Below are 21,732 nucleotides of genomic sequence, written 5' to 3'. Positions count from 1 at the left end.
TCTTGCGCGACTGTCAGCGTGCATCTCCGCCTTTCCCCCGCCCCTCTCAGTCTTCCTTCGCTGAGAGGGGCGGGGGAGAGGCGGCGATGCGCCGCTGATAGACAGTGCTGAGAGGCAGGCAGGGCCAGCCGTTAGCCCTGCCTGAAGAGCAGCAAAATCTACAATTTTGAGGGGAGGGGGGGTTGGGGGGGTCAGGGACCCTCGTTTAGCCGCGGGATAGCAGAGTTTAAGCAGGGGCACGCATGCCCCTGCTAACTATGAGACAAGAAGCGAGATTTATTCTCGCTTCAGTGTCTCTTTAAGTGCTAGTGATTTTGAAAAGCTCTTGCTCATGCAATGCTATGGGGGATTTTTACAAAAATCACATCACTCCAGTGAAAACACTCACAAAGGATATCATTAGCAAGAGCTTTTAAAATGACGGAGTGCCTAGAATAGCTCTTGTAGTGTGAACGAGCCCTAAATCACAAAACTTGCCCTAACATAAGTGTTTGGCTACATTCACAGTGGGCCTTGCATGAAAGTCTCGTCACATGCAGTGAAAAGTATGATTCACTGTTAACACGTGTGTTTTATGTATCACACTAAATTGGGATACTGCACGCCTGCAACATTTCAGCTTTTACATTGCAGTGCGATGCTACGTGTTACAGTGCAACGGCCCACTGTGAACAGGGCCTACATGCTGCAATAGCAGACCTCTTCTTGACCCCCTACCCAATCCTGTGGAAGAAAAGGCTTGATAAATATTTGCGGAAAGGAAAAAGGTTTGATAGGCATCAACCATGTGACCAACAGGTTTACAAAACAGCAAGCAATAAACTAGTCAAAAAACACAATAATGGATAGGAGAGTAGATAAGGATCCCCTGCTTCCCAGGACTGCTAGATCAAAACATAATGCTAGCTCTGCTTCCTTCTCCACTGGGGTGAAAGGACAAAGATGTTACAGTTATCTGTGCGAGGTATGACATACTACTTTGCCCTGTCCCCTATTACAGTCTATCAACATGAATCCATCTTCTCCTCTACACGCAATGCACACGTCATCCCTGGGCTATTTAGATAGACAACACCACAGATACCATAAATGTTTACTTTTTATTGCAACTGAACCGGCTGTATTACTCTGCTATTTAGCTACCCATAGATATGCTAATACCAGCCTAATCAAATCTCTATTCATTACATTTAATTTGAGTTATGAAGGTGGGGGGGGGGGAACTATGCGCCTTCATAGACGTTCTAGTACAAGTGCAAAAACAGGTCACTAATTATCAATATATACTTCTACAGTTATATAAGGCTCACATTTTGTGTAATGCTTTACAGAAAACATTACACTAGCATTTCTCTCCATTATTATGGCTGCAGCACTCATACCAACCGTCCACCCTGATAGGGAATGTGCAGACAGACCATACTCACGCATGCCCAGTGCGGATGTGCTCCATATATTATGAGACCATAAAAAAAAAAAAAAAAAGACCCAGTGCTGGGATGGTGCCATGCAGAAGGAAGCCTCAACTATGTAGAGGCTTCCCATTACCGAGGTAGGAAGCTCGAGGCGAGTATAACACTTCAGAATTAGTTAGGGCTGGTTTACACTATGGGCTTGATTCACTAAAGTGTGATAACTTTTATCACGGCAACGCTATGCGTTTCCTGCTAGTTTGCCACGATTTTCGCTTGCAAATGTTCACTAATGAAAATTTTAGCGCGTGTTAACCTTCACATTTTTCGTGTGAACGTGAATGTTAACCCCCCCTTAAAATTCGAGTTAACGCGCAAACGCAAAAATCGTGGCATCGCAGCCGTGATAACAGTTATCACACTTTAGTGAATCAAGCCCCATGAGCATTTTGAGTTTTCTTAATCACTAGCATTTCTAAAAGCGCATGTGTGCTGAAGTCCTATGACTTCGCTTTTTCCGCTTAACAAAATAGCTTACAAAAGCGCTTAGTGCTTGTGATTTGTAGTGTGAACTAGGCTTAAGGGTCCATTTCCACTATCGCGAATTCGCATGCGTTTTTTCGCATGCGAATTCGCATAGCAATACAAGTGAATGGGACTGTTTTCACTTGTCAGGATTCCTTTGCGTTTTTCTGTGCAGAAAAAATTCGCATGGCAGAGCCATCAGAATTCGCATACCGCTATGCGAATCGCATACAATGTATGTAATAGGAAATTCGCATGCGGTTTGGGTATGCAAATTTTCGTGTGAATTTGCATAGAAACAATGGAAAATCACTCCAGCACTGCCATGGTTAAATTCGCATACATCGTCATCCATGCGAATTCGCATGAAAATTCGCATCCGCATGCGGATTTTTCCCGCGACGATTCCCACTGCCCAAGTGGAAATGCAGCCTAAGACAGCACAAAGTTGTAGTGGTAAGCATTCTTGACTTTCCACTTTCCAAGTGCTGGGCCAGGACACTATCTGCTCAGAGTTTGCATGTTACCTTTTTTCCGGCCAGGCCAGGTAACTGGCATTCTTTACAAGGAAATAAATATGGAAGCATTAATCTACCTTTCACCTCGAGTTCCCATTAACAATACCAAGTCAGAAGCTACTTTACAAAGAATTTCACTTGATACAGACTTTCAGGGCTTCAGGCTGTGACCGGCTCAGCTGCAGACACAAGCAAAGCAGTACTAACATCCTCAGCATCCTATGTTACCAGATGATATAACAGGATGGTTTGCCTAGAGTGGAGTTTAATAAAATAACAACAAAATACCAAAATGGCTGCACAACTTCGCCTGGACATGGCACAGCTAAGAACAGCTTTTACAGCACATTCGCATGACAGTTTATTTCATTCAAGTCTGTTGGCTGCATTCCTGTAATATTCAGCAGTAGCTTCCTGCTCAGGTAGGAGCAACTGATGGACAGGAATACACCAGCAGCCACTGATTAAGGCCCGATACACATTAGCGTTTTTATACGGAACCGGACATACGGATCAGGCCAGCTGGATCCGGTAAAAATGGTCCGTTTTACGGCCAGTATGCTGTAAAACATCCATTTTCATTGGTTTCTATATGCTGCAAAACCTTCCGTTTCCGTTCCGCTGAGCGAAACAGTCCAGAAAATTGGGTCCTGCAGCATTTTTTCAGCCGCTCAACGGAACGTACCACGGAACCGTACAGCCGGTTCCGTTAGCAAACGCTAATGTGAACCGGGCCTAACCCTTTGCTATCCTGGATCTCCACTGCCGGCTACTTTTTTGGCACCCTCATCTACTACTACTTGGCAGGCTAAAAAGAAGTTCATTTCTGTACAAGAAATCCCTGCTGCTTCACCCATTCATATAACCTCAGCAACCGACAGATGCCTGAAACAAATGAACATCCACCCATCACTTGGATACTTCCCCCTTGCAGTGATGTCGGTGGGGTGGCAGGCTACGTTATTATTACATGGGTAAGCAGTCAGTCACTAGAAGTAGCCAATGAGATGAAAAGTCCATCTTCAATTGTTTACTAATTTGTGCAACTATTTGTCTACTAATTGCTTTTTAGGGCCCTTTCCCACAGATGGCTGAACTGCGCGTTCAGTGAGTAGTTACCAGGCAACTCACAGGTTTAACAGTCTTTTCGCTGCCTATAAACTGCTTCTGGAAGTAGGGCCTTAATATTTCCAACTTGCATGCAAATTATAAGTAGCTTGGTGCTGGGCCATTCAAATTCCCCTTTGCTGATGTTGAATAGCTCAATTCCAACGTAGTGGGGTTTGGGGTGTCTAAGCACCCTCTCTATGGAAAAATACAGCAAACAGAAAACGGGAGGCCAATGGTGAAGTACGTCTCAGGCAATAATGGAAGTAGATTTGTAAAAAAAAAAAAAAAAAACTCACAAAGGTGGGTTGCAGGGGACAACCGACCACAGGAAGCAGGTGGAGACAATAAACCCGACTCTACTCTGGGTGATCCCTAGGGATCTGACAGCGGTCGCTCTCCTAGGAAAAAACACGGGGACAGATGTTCGACACGGTGGACCCACGCTTAATCTGTCTCCACCCCTCAGATTGGAACATGTGGGGGTATATATGCACAATAGGGTATAAGTGGCGCCATTGGTGGTATATAAGAGCACTTAGAAACAGCTTAAAATGCAAACCGTTTTTGAGGTAGCTTACCTCAAATGACGAAAAATCTTTATGTAATACAAAAGATTTTTATTGGCAGCACAGGCAACGCGTTTCACGGGTCTACGCCCGCTTCCTCAGACCAATAGCAGTGCCGAACTACAATGATAATTTCAGCAAAGGGAGCCTCCTTTTACATAAAGCTTTTTCGTCATTTGAGGTCAGCTACCTCAAAAACGTTTAGCATTTTAAACTGTTTTTAAGTGCTTTTATACACCAAGGGTGCCTCTTATACCCTATTGAGCTCAATTCCAAGCTGCATACAATTTTCATGGAACCCAGAATAAGGGCCCATTCACACTTACGCAATAAGCAGGCGCTTCCTGCTAATCGCTAAAGCGTTAGCTTCTTTTAAAGCGCTAGTGCTATGTAACCCTATGGCAGTGTTTTCACTTCCGAGATTGGCGCCGATCGCGGGCATTTTGCGCCAATCACAAACATGTTACTTGCAGCATTTTCTGGCCGATTCTGGAACGATCGCGATACAGTGCTTATAAAGCATTGCCCGCGATCGCTCTGGAATCGTGGAAGTGTCCAGTGATTTTTACCACGCTAATCACAGTAAAAAAAAAAAAAAAAACACTCGGGCAAAACGCTAGCGCTAAGCGCTAGTGTTTTGCTACTTCAGATGTGAACGGGGCCTAATAAGCATTTTAAATTACCATTTCTAAGGGCCCCTTTCCACGGGCAGTTAACCTGTGAGTTCAGCAAGCAGTTACCAGGCAGCAGCAAGCAGTATTGAGAGGCTTCAAGAGGCTTTTCACTGCCTATCACTTGTTGGGGACGGGGCAGAGATGGTCAATGAGATGCTAATAGTTTTAAAGAGGATACAAATGTTACGTAGTTTGGAAGCAGAAATACTGCAGCGGATAGTTCCAACATCCAGTTCTACACTGCATACAATTATAACATCCACATCAACTTAAAATTAGCCTCTAAGGGCTGGAACCCACAGGAGCGCTTTTGGCAGCGTTTTGGCAGCGTTGCGATACGCTAGCAGTTTGCCAAAACGCTGGGCTAATGTTAATAGATGGGGCAACTTCCACAGAAGCGTTTGCGTTTCTCAGAAACGCAAACGCAGGACGTGCAGCATTTTGGGAGCGTTAGCGCTTCAATGTAAAGTATTGAACCACTAGCGGAAACGCTCAGCAAAACCTAAACTGAGCGGTTTTGCTAGCGTTTTGCGGTTCAGCACACTGTAACAAAATGAAAAATAATTCACAGGACCAATCAGGATAAAAACGCAAAACGCTACGCACCCGCTGGGCAAAAAAATACAATGTTGCAAAACACGACCAAAAACGCGCATGAATCCGCTTGCAAACCGCTCAGACAAAACGCTAGCGGTTGCGTTTTGCGTTTGCTGTTTTCAGTGGGTTCCAGGCCTGAGGCCTAGAACCCACTTGCAGCACTTTTCTAAGCGCTTGTGAGTTAAAAAGCTCTTGCTAATGTAATGCTATGGGTGTGATCCCACTTGAGCCATGTGATTTTATAAAAAAGTCACCCATAGCATTGCATTAGCAAAAGCTTTTCAAATCACTAATTTCTCATTAACCATCTCTTTTGAGTTCCCACTTCCCCATTAGTACTGTGGTCGCATCCTATCCAGTTATCTGACCAGGATGCAAAATCAGCATTCAGGCTCCCATCTGAAAGAGGCCTATTATTAACCTATTTTAGTTCCTGGACGTAGAAACTACGTCCAGGAACCATGCGCGTTACCGCGCGCTTCCGGCCCGCGGTTCGTTAGCCAGGCAATCAGTGAATCGGGCTATGGTGCCCGATCACTGATTCCTCTCCCCCACTGAAAAAGCGACAGCTTCTCTCGGAAGCTGCGCCTTTTCTGGCTGTTACCTCCCCCATGCGTCTCTCTAAGCGTATGTTACGCTTAGAGTGACGAAATGTAAACAAGCTCATGGCCGCCATCTTGTGGCCAAAAAGTAATACTACAACTAAACAAAAAAAAAAAAAACAAAAAAAAATCAACACACATTTACATATTAAACCTATTGTTTACATCCCACCCTCCCAAAACTACCCAAATAAAATGTTTAATATAAAAATAAAAAAAAACCCATTACAATAAAAAAAAAAAAAGTAAATATTCACCTAAGGGTCTAAACTTTTTAAATATCAATGTAAAGATGAAATATTTCTATATTTTTTTTTATTTTAAACTTGTAATTTACAAGTTTAAAATAAATAGTTGTAAATAGTGATCGATGCAAAATGGAAAAAATGCACCTTTATTTCCAAATAAAATATTGTCACCATACATTGTGATAGGGACATAATTTTAACGGTGTAATAACCGGGACATATAGGCAAATACAATACGTGAGTTTTAATTATGGAGGCATGTATTATTTGAAAACTATAATGGCTGAAAACTGAGAAATAATGAATTTTTTCAGTTTTTTTCTTATTCTTCCTGTTAAAATACATTTACAGTAAAGTGGCTCTTAGCAAAATGTACCCCCCAAAGAAAGCCTAATTGGTGGCGGAAAAAACAAGATATAGATCAGTTCATTGTGATAAGTAGTGATAAAGTTATAGGCTAATGAATAGGAGGTGAACATTGCTCAAGTGAAAACGACGGAAAGCGAATGGGTTAATATAGCGCCGACATCTTCCGCAGCGCTGTACAGAGTATATTGTCTCGTCACTTAACTGTCCCTCTGAGGAGCTCACAATCTAATCCCTACTATAGTCATATGTCTATGTACAGTGGAGGAAATAATTATTTGACCCCTCACTGATTTTGTAAGTTTGTCCAATGACAAAGAAATGAAAAGTTTCAGAACAGTATCATTTCAATGGTAGGTTTATTTTAACAGTGGCAGATAGCACATCAAAAAGGAAAATCAAAAAAATAACCTTAAATAAAAAGATAGCAACTGATTTGCATTTCATTGAGTGAAATAAGTTTTTGAACCCTCAATAAAAGACTTAATACTTAGTGGAAAAACCCTTGTTTGCAAGCACAGAGGTCAAACGTTTCTTGTAATTGATGACCAAGTTTGCACACATTTTAGGAGGAATGTTGGTCCACTCCTCTTTGCAGATCATCTCTAAATCCCTGAGGTTTCGAGGCTGTCTCTGTGAAACTCTGAGCTTGAGCTCCCTCCATAGGTTTTCTATTGGATTAAGGTCCGGAGACTGACTAGGCCACTCCATGACCTTAATGTGCTTCTTCTTGAGCCACTCCTTTGTTGCCTTTGCTGTATGTTTTGGGTCATTGTCGTGCTGGAACACCCATCCACGACCCATTTTCAGTTTCCTGGCAGAGGGAAGGAGGTTGTAGTTCAGGATTTCACGATACATGGCTCCGTCCATTTTCCCGTTAATGCAATTAAGTTGTCCTGTGCCCTTAGCAGAAAAACACCCCCAAAGCAAAATGTTTTCACCCCCATGCTTGACGGTGGGGACGGCGTTTTGGGGGTCATAGGCAGCATTTTTCTTCCTCCAAACACAGCGAGTTGAGTTAATGCCAAAGAGCTCTATTTTGGTCTCATCAGACCACAGCACCTTCTCCCAGTCACTCACAGAATCATTCAGGTGTTCATTGGCAAACTTCAGACGGGCCTGCACATGTGCCTTCTTGAGCAGGGGGACCTTGCGAGCCCTGCAGGATTTTAATCCATTGCGGTGTAATGTGTTTCCAATGGTTTTCTTAGTGACTGTGGTCCCTGCTAATTTGAGGTCATTCACTAACTCCTCCCGTGTAGTTCTAGGATGCTTTTTCACCTTTCTCAGAACCATTGACACCCCACGAGGTGAGATCTTGCGTGGAGCCCCAGAGCGAGGTCGATTGATGGTCATTTTGTGCTCCTTCCATTTTCGAACAATCGCACCAACAGTTGTCACCTTCTCTCCCAGCTTCTTGCTAATGGTTTTGTAGCCCATTCCAGCCTTGTGCAGGTCTACAATTTTGTCTCTGACATCCTTGGACAGCTCTTTGGTCTTTCCCATGTTGGAGAGTTTGGAGTCTGATTGATTGATTGATTGATTCTGTGGACAGGTGTCTTTTATACAGGTGACTAGTTAAGACAGGTGTCCTTAATGAGGGTGACTAATTGAGTAGAAGTGTCTAACCACTCTGTGGGAGCCAGAACTCTTAATGGTTGGTAGGGGTTCAAAAATTTATTTCACTCAATGAAATGCAAATCAGTTGCTATCTTTTATTTAACCTATTTTGGTTCCTGGACGTAGTTTCTACGTCCAGGAACCATGCGCGCTACCGCGGCCGATCGCGCGCGTGCACACGCACTCCCGGCCGCGGATTCAGTAGCCAGGGAATCAATGTATCGGGCTACGGTGCCCGCTCATTGATTCCTCTCCCCCGCTGAAAAAGCGACAGCTTCTCTCAGAAGCTGCGCCTTTTCTGGCCGTTCCCTTCCCGATGCGTCACTGTAAGCGTATGTTACGCTTAGAGTAACGTCATGTAAACAAACTCATGCCCGCCATCTTGTGGCCAAAAAGTAATACTACACCTGTAAAAAAAAATAAAAATAAATAAAATTGAAAATTAACACACATTTACATTATAAATCTATTGTTTACCTCCCACCCTCCCAAAACTACCCAAATAAAATGTTTACAATAAAAAAAAAAAAAAAAAAAAAAAAAAAAAAAAAAGGTAAATATTTACCTAAGGGGTCTAAACTTTTTAAATATCAATGTAAAGATGAAATATTTCTATTTTTTTTTATTTTAAACTTGTAAATAGTGATAGATGCAAAACGGAAAAAATGCACCTTTATTTCCAAATAAAATATTGTCGCCATACATTGTGATAGGGACATAATTTTAACAGTGTTATAACCGGGACATATGGGCAAATACAATACATGAGTTTTAATTATGGAGGCATGTATTATTTTAAAACTATAATGGCTGAAAACTGAGAAATAATGAATTTTTTCCGTTTTTTCTTATTCTTCCTGTTAAAATGCATTTACAGTAAAGTGGCTCTTAGCAAAATGTACCCCCCAAAGAAAGCCTAATTGGTGGCGGAAAAAACAAGATATAGATCAGTGCATTGTGATAAGTAGTGATAAAGTTATAGGCTAATGAATGGGAGGTGAACATTTCTCACGTGAAAACGACGGAACCTGAATGGGTTAAGGTTATTTTTTCGATTTTTCTTTTGATGTGCTATCTGCCATTGTTAAAATAAACCTACCATTGAAATGATACTGTTCTGAGACTTTTCATTTCTTTGTCATTGGACAAACTTACAAAATCAGTGAGGGGTCAAATAATTATTTCCTCTACTGTATGTATTGTAGTCTAAGGCAAATTTAGGGTGAAGCAAATTACCTTATCGGTATATTTTGGGGATGCGAGAGGAAACCAGAGTGCCCAGAGGAAACCCACACAGAAACAACATACAAACTCCATGCAAATAGTGTCCTGGCCGAGATTCAAACCAGGGATCCAGCACTGCAAGGCGAGAGAGCTAACCACTTTGCCACTGTGTTGCCTATGAGACCCAACTACTGCCAAGTGAGATCCTCAAAAAACATACAGAAGATGCGCTTTGTGGAATAAATATTTTACAACTGAAAATGTATGAAGAACAAAAAGCATAATAGATCTAAAGACAAGTAAACACTATTTTTTCATAATGAGAATTGAGAAATTGAACTCAACACTAAAAATTAAAGTCTCCTACTTTGATGTAGTATTGTTTTATGAAACATTGATCATGCAAAGCTGTTCTTTACAGATCTATTCAGCGCAGAGGAGAGTGAGCGAGAGGCGATGAGAACTATACCAGATCTCTGCTAAGCAATATATAATTTAGAACATCTACTAATGCCTATATTTTTGCCTATATTTTTACTCATTGCTCAATCTTAGAATAATTCAAAGTTCTTAGAAAGTTTCCCCCTTCTTCTTGACATACAGGTCACCAGTTGAACAGAAAAATAAAACCTTTTGAGCGAGAAATCTATTCTATATTAATGAAAATTGAATGGCGTATGATATATTGTCAATTTCTTTATAAATAGACCCAAGCAATTTTTTCAAATATTGCAATCATTTTTTCATCACTTGGGAGAAATTGGACAAGTGTGTGACAGATTTTTCAGATCTTACAATTCATCTGAAAAAATGGACTGTGAGGGCTGGTTCACACTAAGCGCTTTGCTGATCGCTGGCAATCAGAAAACGCAGCTGCTAATGTACCCCTATGGATACATTCTCACTGCTGCGTTTGCGATCAATAACAAAATGCCCTGCATGCAGCGCTTTGGGGACAACCACTGTGTGATTCTCTTTGTATTAAACGGGAGTCACAAGTGCAAATTGAGGTAAGACGCGAGATTTTGCCCGCCAAATCATGGACGCGGTTCAGCCTCCAATGTTAACTAGCCCTAAGGCTCCCTGCACGCGATTCCGATTTTTAATCGTTACTGCATGCTACGTTTTTCTGTTGGTAGCATTCAGGGAAAAATCTGAATCACAAATCGGAATCAGAATCGCAAATCGGATTTGCAGTGTGCAGGGAGCCTAAGGCTGGATTTGGTGGTCAGTTGTATAATGCACATATTAAAGTGTGTGCGTGAACAGTAATGTAGACTGAAAATGCATGTTAATTCAAAGCCTGCATGCAGTGAGTTGGAGTAACTTGATGCGTTACAACAGTTCTGTGAACAGGCCCATTGAATTGTATGGGTAGCGAGTTGACATGCAGAATTATTCTGAAACACAACCAAGTACTGTGAACTAGCCCTAATTCTCGAATTGTATATTAAAAGATAAATACAAATTGAATAGTATTTGGCCTCCTTGAAGTGAACCTTTTTAAAAGAAAACATTTACAGGCAGCTCAACTGGAAGCTCAATGCTCTCCACTGAAAAGCACCACAATGCCACTGGCTGTATCCAGCATTACCTGTGCCAAGAGCCGTACATGCTGATAGTCTGGAAAGTTGCAGCGGATTCTGGGAATGATCTCTCGCGCTCCCCTATAATGGCTGGCATGGGTCAGGCTCATCTGTTAAAAGCTCACACCCAGTGCTGTACAGCAGAGGGCAGGATCCAAGGTGTGTTACCGTCTGCAAGAAAGTGCACAAATGCTGCACGCCCTTCTTATCTCATGCATACTGCCACTTCCAAGAAACTAAGGAAACAGTTCCAGTGAAGTTACTCATTACATCAAGGAAGGCAGGTCAGCAGAAAGGAACCAAAGTTATTTTTATTTTTACATCCACTGGAGTGTAAAATAATATATGTGCGTGCGTGTGCGTGTGTGTGCATGTAGGTGCGTGTGTGCATCTCTTCAGCAGGGACAGGGAAGCTGGTTATAGTTGATGGGAAGATGGATGGAGCCACATACAGGGCAAACTTGGAAGAAAACCTCTTGGAGACTGCAAAAGACTTGAGACTGGGGCGGAGGTTCACCTTCCAGCAGGACAATGACCCTAAACATAAAGCCAGGGCGACAATGGAATGGTTTAAAACCAAAACATATCCATGTGTTAGAATGGCCCAAAGTACAGATCTAAATCCAATCGAGAATCTGTGGCAAGATCTGAAAACTGCTTTTCACAAACACTGTCCATCTAATCTGACTGAGCTGGAGCGGTTTTGCAAAGAGGAATGGGCAAGGATTTCAGACTTTAGGGGCTTGATTCACAAAGCGGTGCTAACCTACTTAGCACGTCTAAAGTCTTTAGACGCGCTAACCAGGGTGCTAAGTAGGTTAGCACCAGATTTCTCAATCAGATCGCGCGCTAACTTTGCGCGCGCAAAGTTTTACGCGCGCAAAGTTTTATGCACGCTAAGTCCCATAGACTTTAATGGGCACTTCGCGCGGAGCGCCCTGCGCTCTGTGCAGTACGCGCATAAAGTTTTACGCGCATAAAGTTTTGCGCGCGTAAAGTTTTATGCGCGAAAAGCTTGTTTAGACGTGCTAAGGGGGTTTTCACAGGCGTGCTAACAGTTAGCACCGCTTTGTGAATCAGGCCCTAGATGTGCAAAGCTGGTAGAGACATACCCTAAAAGACTGGCAGCTGTAATTGCAGCAAAAGGTGGTTCTACAAAGTATTGACTCAGGGGGGCCAAATAATTACGCACACCCCACTTTGCAGTTATTTATTTGTAAAAAATGTTTGGAATGATGTATGATTTTCGATCCACTTCTCACATGTACACCATTTTGCATCAATTTTATTGGAATTCCAATAAAATTGATGCAGGTTTGTGTCAGTAATGTGACAAAATGTGGAAAACTTCAAGGGGGCCGAATACTTTTGTAACCCACTGTATTTCTGGTGTTACCAAGATAGCAGGTCCGTCAAATTCACGGAGTTTATGGGACTTCACGTGACACTGGTTCTGAGAGGTTTCCTTACCAACCAGACTCCCAGAACTGAATTAAGACTGTTTTAAAATAACCCTCTAATACCCCAGGGGTCTGACCCCTCAAGTTTGATATTGTTGTTATCGATAAATTCTGATCGACCTAAAAATGTTATTAGATTTAACATAACCTGTACGGTTTTGAAAATAGAATACCTATCATGAGTCAGATATATTCCTGTGTCCATGAGAAGGGGCGGGCACATCTCATGTTCCAGAGAGGTATGTGATCCACGCTCCCCAACTCCTCCTTGCTGAAGTGAGGGGCATAACTTAACTGGGCCCAGGTTGTCCAGGGTCCTTCACCTTTAATCTGACATCGAACTAACAACAATCGACCAGCCCCCGCCAGGACACGGGCCAAAACCTCCATCTTGGATTATTTCTCACAAAGGCCTCAGGCCGCATGGACTACCAATAACGGTATTTGAACTGTATTTTAAGACATTCTGTTTCTCTTTCATCTCTACTCTCTTTCAATCAAATCATCTGTTCTGCCGGACAGGTATATCCATCTGTGGGCTAAATTAGGCTGTGTGTATGTAGTTTTAGAATAAAAACTAACGATTTTATCGTTCAGTCTAGTGTCTGTTCTGGTCATCTGATTGTTGCTACAACGAAACTGCCCTCCGCATTGTTTTATTATTTGCTTATAAATTGATGATTTGCTAGCTAGGTTGTAAATAACCGTTTCTTCCTTTTAGGAGTAGCTAGTTGGAGACTGTCTGCTACATTCTACCAGACAGTGAATTTACCCAATTTCCAGCGCGAAATCAATATTTTTAGTTTACCAATTGTACATACAATCGTGATTGGTTGGAGGTGCCCATACATGTACAATCTTAACAGTTTACTATACACACAGTGAATGTGCCTCCAGGAGTCTCTAGTGCATGAGACCTGCATGGCAACAGTGGCCTAGTAATACAGGATTGGTGAGTGATTGTCCCATTACATATTGTCGCCAGCTGCGTGACCAATCTTTATTGTCCGTCTGCTCACCGTACTTCCTGCGTACGCTAACGGTAGCAGAATGGGCGGAATCGCGGTGCTGGATTGTCACATTACTTTGCAGGTAATCGGAGCGGAGCTGCGGCGATCGTAGTGCACACGCAGCTAGCAAAGTGCTAGCTGCGTGTTGCAAAAAAATTATGCAAATCGGCCCAGCAGGGCCTGAGAAATCCTCCTGCGCGGCATAGCCCGAGCTCAGCTCGGGCTTACCGCCAGGAAGGTTAAGAAGCAGGTTGAGCAGTGAAGAATGAAAGAGAGCATGTTTTCGCTAATGTTCCCACTGATCTACAGTATATGGTAAAATACATGAGGGTGCTTATTCTCTGGTTCATTTGACGCAACATTTTATGCTTATCAACCCACCATAAAGGGTAAATACCGTCAATAATGGTTACCCTCATCAGTGCTATCCAATTATTGTTTGCAATAAAGTGATCTGCTAAAACCTGATCCCTACAACTGGAGTGGGGTGATAAGCATAAAACGTTGATTAAAAGCGGTCCCAAACCAAACATTTTTTTATTTTTTTTAATTCAAAATATTTAGTTACACCACTGACACATACAAAGATAAATTAACCCAGCACCCCAGCACCAGATCCATCAGGTTTGATTGATCCAATATTGTATGGCAGATGTATTGTATCATTTACATGAAGACAATTTATGTGTATGGCTATTGAGGCAATAAAGCATACAAGTGACAGTGCCCGGTCTACTTCAATGTACAAAGATAAATTAACACTCCTTCAAGCCTATGAGCATTTCAATGTATGCTTTTCACCCTTCTCTTTTTATAACTAGGGTGATACAGGTGGCAGCCATTAGCAATTCCTCCATTGCTAGACACCATCTACTCCACCAGTTTGCTGGATTCTGTCCTGGCAATATGAAAGGCAGGGAGGGGTTCCTCCAATAAATGTAAAATATTTTATATTTGTCATCATGCAGCTGAAAAAAGGCTGCTATTTATTATTAATTTAGAAAATAAGATTTTATTTCTGAAATCTTGTATTTTTAATTTGGGTCCACTTTAACCACTTGAGGACCGCCCCCAGCCGATGGGCGGCGGCAAAGTCCGGGCCCAAACAACCGCAATACGCCCATCGGCGGGGGCGGCTGCGGGAGTGGCTATGCGGCGATCGCGTCATTCGTGACGCGATCAGCCGCCGGGGACTGGCTCCGCCCACCGCTCGTAGTAACCCGCCGGCCGTTCGGAAGCGCCGGCGGGTTACTAGCACCCGGATCGCCGCTGCACATATGTATAATAGGCTTTGTAATGTATACAAAGCCTATTATACTGGCTGCCTCCTGCCCTGGTGGTCCCAGTGTCCGAGGGACCACCAGGGCAGGCTGCAGCCACCCTAGTCTGCACCCAAGCACACTGATTTCCCCCCCCCTGCCCCCTGATCGCCCACAGCACCCCTCAGACCCCCCCCTGCCCACCCCCCAGACCACTGTTTGCACCCAGTCACCCCCCTAATCACCCATCAATCACTCCCTGTCACTATCTGTCAACGCTATTTTTTTTTATTATCCCCCCCCCTGCCCACTGCCCCCCCCCCCCGTGTACTATATGCATCTATCCCCCCTGATCACCTGTCAATCACCCGTCAATCACCCCCTGTCACTGCCACCCATCAATCAGCCCCTAACCTGTCCCTTGCGGGCAATCTGATCACCCCCCCACACCAATAGATCGCCCGCAGATCCGACATCAGATCACCTCCCAAATCCATTGTTTACATCTATTCTCTCCTCTAAACACCCACTAATTACCCATCAATCACCCATCAATCACCCCCTATCACCACCTGTCACTGTTACCCATCAGATTAGACCCTAATCTACCCCTTGCGGGCACCCAATCACCCGCCCACACGCTCAGATTGCCCTCAGACCCCCCCCCCCCCCCTTATCAATTCGCCAGTGCAATATTTACATCTGTTATTCCCTGTAATAACCCACTGATCACCTGTCAATCACCTATCAATCACCCCCTGTCACTGCCACCCATCAATCACCCCCTGTCACTGCCACCCATCAATCAGCCCCTAACCTGCCCCTTGCGGGCAATCTGATCACCCACCCACACCAATAGATCGCCCGCAGATCCGACATCAGATCACCTCCCAAGTGCAGTGTATACATCTCTTCTCTCCTCTAAACACCCACTAATTACCCATCAATCACCCCCTATTACCACCTGTCACTGTTACCCATCAGATTAGACCCTAATCTGCCCCTTGCGGGCACCCAATCACCCGCCCACACGCTCAGATTGCCCTCAGACCCCCCCCCCCCTTATCAATTCGCCAGTGCAATATTTACATCTGTTATTCCCTGTAATAACCCACTGATCACCTGTCAATCACCTATCAATCACCCCCTGTCACTGCCACCCATCAATCACCCCCTGTCACTGCCACCCATCAATCAGCCCCTAACCTGCCCCTTGCGGGCAATCTGATCACCCACCCACACCAATAGATCGCCCGCAGATCCGACATCAGATCACCTCCCAAGTGCAGTGTTTACCTCTCTTCTCTCCTCTAAACACCCACTAATTACCCATCAATCACCCCCTATCACCACCTGTCACAGTTACCCATCAGATTAGACCCTAATCTGCCCCTTGCGGGCACCCAATCACCCGCCCACACGCTCAGATTGCCCTCAGACCCCCCCTTATCAATTCGCCAGTGCAATATTTACATCTGTTATTCCCTGTAATAACCCACTGATCACCTGTCAATCACCTATCAATCACCCCCTGTCACTGCCACCCATCAATCACCCCCTGTCACTGCCACCCATCAATCACCCCCTGTCACTGCCACCCATCAATCAGCCCCTAACCTGCCCCTTGCGGGCAATCTGATCACCCACCCACACCAATAGATCGCCCGCAGATCCGACATCAGATCACCTCCCAAGTGCAGTGTATACATCTCTTCTCTCCTCTAAACACCCACTAATTACCCATCAATCACCCCCTATCACCACCTGTCACAGTTACCCATCAGATTAGACCCTAATCTGCCCCTTGCGGGCACCCAATCACCCGCCCACACCTCAGAGCGTCCTCAGACCCCAGCCCTGATCACCTCGCTAGTGCATTGCTTGCATCCATTTCCCCCCTCTAATCACACCTTGAGACACCCATCAATCACCTCCTGTCACCCCCTAGCACACCTACCCATCAGATCAGGCCCTAATTTGCCCTGTGTGGGCTCCTGATCACTCGGCCAAACCCTCAGATCCCCCTCAGACCCCCTTCCGATCACCTCCCCAGTGCATTGATTGCATCTATTTTCCCCTCTAACCGCCCCCTGAGACACCCATCAATCACCTCCTGTCACCCCCCTAGCACTCCTATCCATCAGATCAGGCCCAAAACATCCTGTCATCTAAGAGGCCACCCTGCTTATGAAAGGTTCCACAAAATTTGCCCCCTCATAGACCACCTGTCATCAAAATTTGCAGATGCTTATACCCCTGAACAGTCATTTTGAGAAATTTGAGAAATTTGGTTTCCAGACTACTCACAGTTTAGGGCCCCTAAAATGCCAGGGCAGTATAGGAACCCCACAAGTGACCCCATTTTAGAAAGAAGACACCCAAGGTATTCTGTTAGGTGTATGATGAGTTCATAGAAGATTTTATTTTTTGTCACAAGTTAGCGGAAATTGATATGTATTGTTTTTTTTTTTTTCACAAAGTGTCATTTTTCACTAACTTGTGACAAAAAATAAAATCTTCTATGAACTACCCCTAACGGAATACCTTGGGGTGTCTTCTTTCTAAAATGGGGTCACTTGTGGGGTTCCTATACTGCCCTGGCATTTTAGGGGCCCTAAACCGTGAGGAGTAGTCTAGAAAACAAATGCCTCAAAATTACCTGTGAATAGGACGTTGGGCCCCTTAGCGCACCTAGGCTGCAAAAGAGTGTCACACATGTGGTATCGCCATACTCAGGAGAAGTAGTATAATGTGTTTTGTGGTGTATTTTTACACATACCCATGCTGGGTGGGAGAAATCTCTCTGTAAATGGACAATTGTGTGTAAAAAAAAAATCAAACAATTGTCATTTACAGAGATATTTCTCCCACCCAGCATGGGTATGTGTAAAAATACACCCCAAAACACATTATACTACTTCTCCTGAGTACGGCGGTACCACATGTGTGGCACTTTTTTGCACCCTAAGTGCGCTAAGAGGCCCAAAGTCCAATGAGTACCTTTAGGATTTCACAGGTCATTTTGCGACATTTGGTTTCAAGACTACTCCTCACGGTTTAGGGCCCCTAAAATGCCAGGGCAGTATAGGAACCCCACAAATGACCCCATTTTAGAAAGAAGACACCCCAAGGTATTCCGTTAGGAGTATGGTGAGTTCATAGAAGATTTTATTTTTTGTCACAAGTTAGCGGAAAATGACACTTTGTGAAAAAAAAACAATTAAAATCAATTTCCGCTAACTTGTGACAAAAAAAAAAAAAATCTTCTATGAACTCACCATCCTGCTAACGGAATACCTTGGGGTGTCTTCTTTCTAAAATGGGGTAATTTGTGGGGTTCCTATACTGTCCTGGCATTTTAGGGGCCCTAAACCGTGAGGAGTAGTCTTGAAACGAAATTTCTCAAAATGACCTGTGAAATCCTAAAGGTACTCATTGACCTTTGGGCCCCTTAGCGCAGTTAGGGTGCAAAAAAGTGCCACACATGTGGTATCGCCGTACTCAGGAGAAGTAGTATAATGTGTTTTGGGGTGTATTTTTACACATACCCATGCTGAGTGGGAGAAATATCTCTATAAATAGACAATTGTGTGTAAAAAAAATTAAACAATTGTCATTTACGGAGATATTTCTCCCACCCAGCATGGGTATGTGTAAAAATACACCCCAAAACACATTATACTACTTCTCCTGAGTACGGCAATACCACATGTGTGGCACTTTTTTGCAGCCTAACTGCGCTAAGGGGCCAAAAGTCCAATGAGCATCTTTAGGCCTTACAGGGGTGCTTACAATTAGGCACCCCCCAAAATGCCAGGACAGTGAACACACCCCACAAATGACCCCATTTTGGAAAGTAGACACTTCAAGGTATTCAGAGAGGAGCATAGTGAGTCTGTGGCAGATTTCATTTTTTTTTGTCGCAAGTTAGAAGAAATGGAAACTTTTTTTTTTCTTTTTTTTGTCAGAAAGTGTCATTTTCCGCTAACTTGTGACAAAAAATAAAATCTTCTATGAACTCACCATGCCTCTCACTGAATACTTTGGGATGTCTTCTTTCCAAAATGGGGTCATTTGGGGGGTATTTGTACTATCCTGGAATTTTAGCCCCTCATGAAACCTGACAGGTGCGCAGAAAAGTCAGAGATGCTTGAAAATGGGAAAATTCACTTTTGGCACCATAGTTTGTAAACGCTATAACTTTTACCCAATCCAATAAATATACACTGAATGGTTTTTTTTTTTATCAAAGACATGTAGCAGAATAACTTTCGCGCTCAAATGTATAGGAAATTTTACTTTATTTGAAAAATGTCAGCACAGCAAGTTAAAAAAGTCATTTTTTTGCCAAAATTCATGTCTTTTTTGATGAATATAATAAAAACTAAAACTCGCAGCAGCAATCAAATAGCAGCAAAAGAAAGCTGTATTAGTGACAAGAAAAGGAGGTAAAATTCATTTAGGTGGTAGGTTGTATGACCGAGCAATAAACCGTGAAAGCTGCAGTGGTCTGAATGGAGAAAAAGGCTCTGGTCCTTAAGGGGCGAAAAGACTGTGGTCCTGAAGTGGTTAAGCATGAAGCCAGGTGGACTAGACGTTTGGGAGTACTGTAGGAGGGAGAGTTAAATAGAGAGTATGATTTAAGTTTCTCTATTTAATGATCTCTCTACGTGTTGCAGTGTTAGTAAAAGTATATGGAGGAACATCAGAATTCTGAAACCAGAAGTGTAACTAACATTTCAGGTCTGGGGCCGTCATCGGACAGTGATGGGAGTTTCCGGGTACGTCTGTGACGTTTTTTTTTTTTTTTTTTTTTTTTGCTGGTACGGTTACGCCCTTAGTCATGGGAGCAGCGTTCTGTTCATCCAAGTAATCTTTCCCCTTCTGAGACAACCGCTCTGCATCACTATATTGCTTTGCTTGAGTGGCCTATCAACTTGCAAGAGGGGTGTATCCTAGAACAGTGTTTCTCAACATTATATTAGTATGTACCCCTTTTAAAACCCTGTACGCACCAAGTAGCATAGTAAACATCACAAGTACCCCTTGACAGCTATATATTTAATCGTAATACATGATAATTGGTTCTAAACAATTTCCAAGTATTTACAGTGGCTTGCAAAAGTATTCGGCCCTTGAAGTTTTCCACATTTTGTCATATTACTGCCACAAACATGAATCAAATTTTATTGGAATTTCACGCGAAAGATCAATACAAAGCAGTGTACACGTAAGACGTGGAACGAAAATCATACAGGATTCCAAACATTTACAAAAATAAATAAATAAAGAACTGCAAAGTGGGGTGTGCGTAATTATTCAGCCCCAAGTCAATACTTTATAAAACCACCTTCTGCTGCAATTAAAGCTGCCAGTCTTTTAGGGTATGTCTCTACCAGCTTTGCACATCAAGGGCTTGATTCACTAAGTGGTGCTAACCTACTTAGTACGTCTAAAAAGTCTTTAGGCGCGCTAACCAGAGCGCCAAGTAGGTTAGCACCGGTTTTCTCAATCAGATCGCGCGCTAAGTACCGCGCGCAGAGTGTTGCACGCGCAAAGTCCTATGCGCGCGCTAAGTCCCATAGGCTTTAATGGCCACTTTAATGGGCACTTCGCGCGGAGCGCCCTGTGCAGTGCGCGCGTAAAGTTTTACGTGCATAAAGTTTTGCACACGTAAAGTTTTGTGCACGAAAAGCTCGTTTAGACGTGCTAAGGGGGTTTTCACAGGCGTGCTAACAGTTACCACAGTTTTGTGTATCAAGCCCCTAGAGACTGAAATCCTTGCCCATTCTACTTTGCAAAACAGCTCCAGGTCAGATTAGATGGACAGCGTTTGTGAACAGCAGTTTTCAGATCTTGCCACAGATTCTCGATTGGATTTAGATCTGGACTTTGACTGGGCCATTCTAACACATGGATATGTTTGGTTTTAAACCATTCCATTGTTGCCCTGGCTTTATGTGTAGGGTCGTTGTCCTGCTGGAAGGTGAACATCCGCCCCAGTCTCAAGTCTTTTGCAGTCTCCAAGAGGTTTTCTTCCAAGATTGCCCTGTATTTGGCTCCATCCATCCTCCCATCAACTCTGACCAGCTTACCTGCCCTTGCTGAAGAGAAGCACCCCCAGAGCAGGATGCTGCCACCACCATATTTGACAGTGGGGATGGTGTGTTCAGAGTGATTTGCAGGCTTAGTTTTCTGCCACACATAGCGTTTTGCATTTTGGACAAAAAGTTCCATTTTGATCTCATCTGACCAGAGCACCTTCTTCCACATGTTTGCTGTGTCCCCCACATGGCTTTTGGCAAACTGCAAACGGGACTTCTTATGCTTTTCTGTTAACAATGGCTTTCTTGTTGTCACTCTTCCATAAAGGCCAACTTTGTGCAGTGCACGACTAATAGTTGTCCTATGGACAGATTCCTCCACCTGAGCTGTAGATCTCTGCAGCTCATCCAGAGTCACCATGGGCCTCTTGACTGCATTTCTGATCAGCGCTCTCCTTGTTCGGTCAGCGAGTTTAGGTGGACAGCCTTGTCTTGCCAGGTTTACAGTTGTGCCATACTCCTTCCATTTCTGAATGATCGCTTGAACAGTGCTCTGTGGGATGTTCAAGGCTTTGGAAATCTTTTTGTCGCCTTAGCCAGCTTTACATTTCTCAATAACTTTATCCCTGACCTGCCTGGTGTGTTCTTTGGACTTTATGGTGTTATTGCTCCCAATATTCTCTTAGACAACCTCTGAGGCCGTCACAGAGCAGGTGTATTTGTACTGACAGATTAACCACAGGTGCACTCCATTTAGTCTTTAACACTCATCAGGCAATGTCTATGGGCAACTGACTGCACTCAGACCAAAGGGGGCTGAATAATTACGCACACCCCACTTTGCAGTTATTTGTAAAAAATGTTTAGAATCATGTATGATTTTCGTTGCACTTCTCATGTGTACACCACTT

At 43.5% G+C, this 21,732-nt stretch overlaps 1 protein-coding gene across 2 annotated transcripts in view; it reads right to left on the bottom strand.

Moving 5' to 3' along the window:
• LOC137564049 (transcription factor ETV6-like) overlaps positions 1-21,732 on the bottom strand; it is a 169,495-nt gene that overhangs the window by 135,615 nt on the left and 12,148 nt on the right. The window contains exon 1 of one of the 2 annotated variants that reach the window (XM_068277350.1): positions 11,057-11,157. The exons of the other annotated variant lie outside the window; for it this stretch is intronic. The gene's annotated coding sequence lies outside the window, so the exon portion shown is untranslated. Of the gene's footprint in view, positions 1-11,056; positions 11,158-21,732 lie in introns of those variants that run through there. 2 annotated transcript variants of the gene reach the window in all.

This window comes from Hyperolius riggenbachi, chromosome 3, assembly GCF_040937935.1.
Source record: "Hyperolius riggenbachi isolate aHypRig1 chromosome 3, aHypRig1.pri, whole genome shotgun sequence".
In the NCBI taxonomy this organism is placed as follows: Eukaryota; Metazoa; Chordata; class Amphibia; order Anura; family Hyperoliidae; genus Hyperolius; species Hyperolius riggenbachi.
This window is presented reverse-complemented; position numbering and strand designations above follow the sequence as displayed.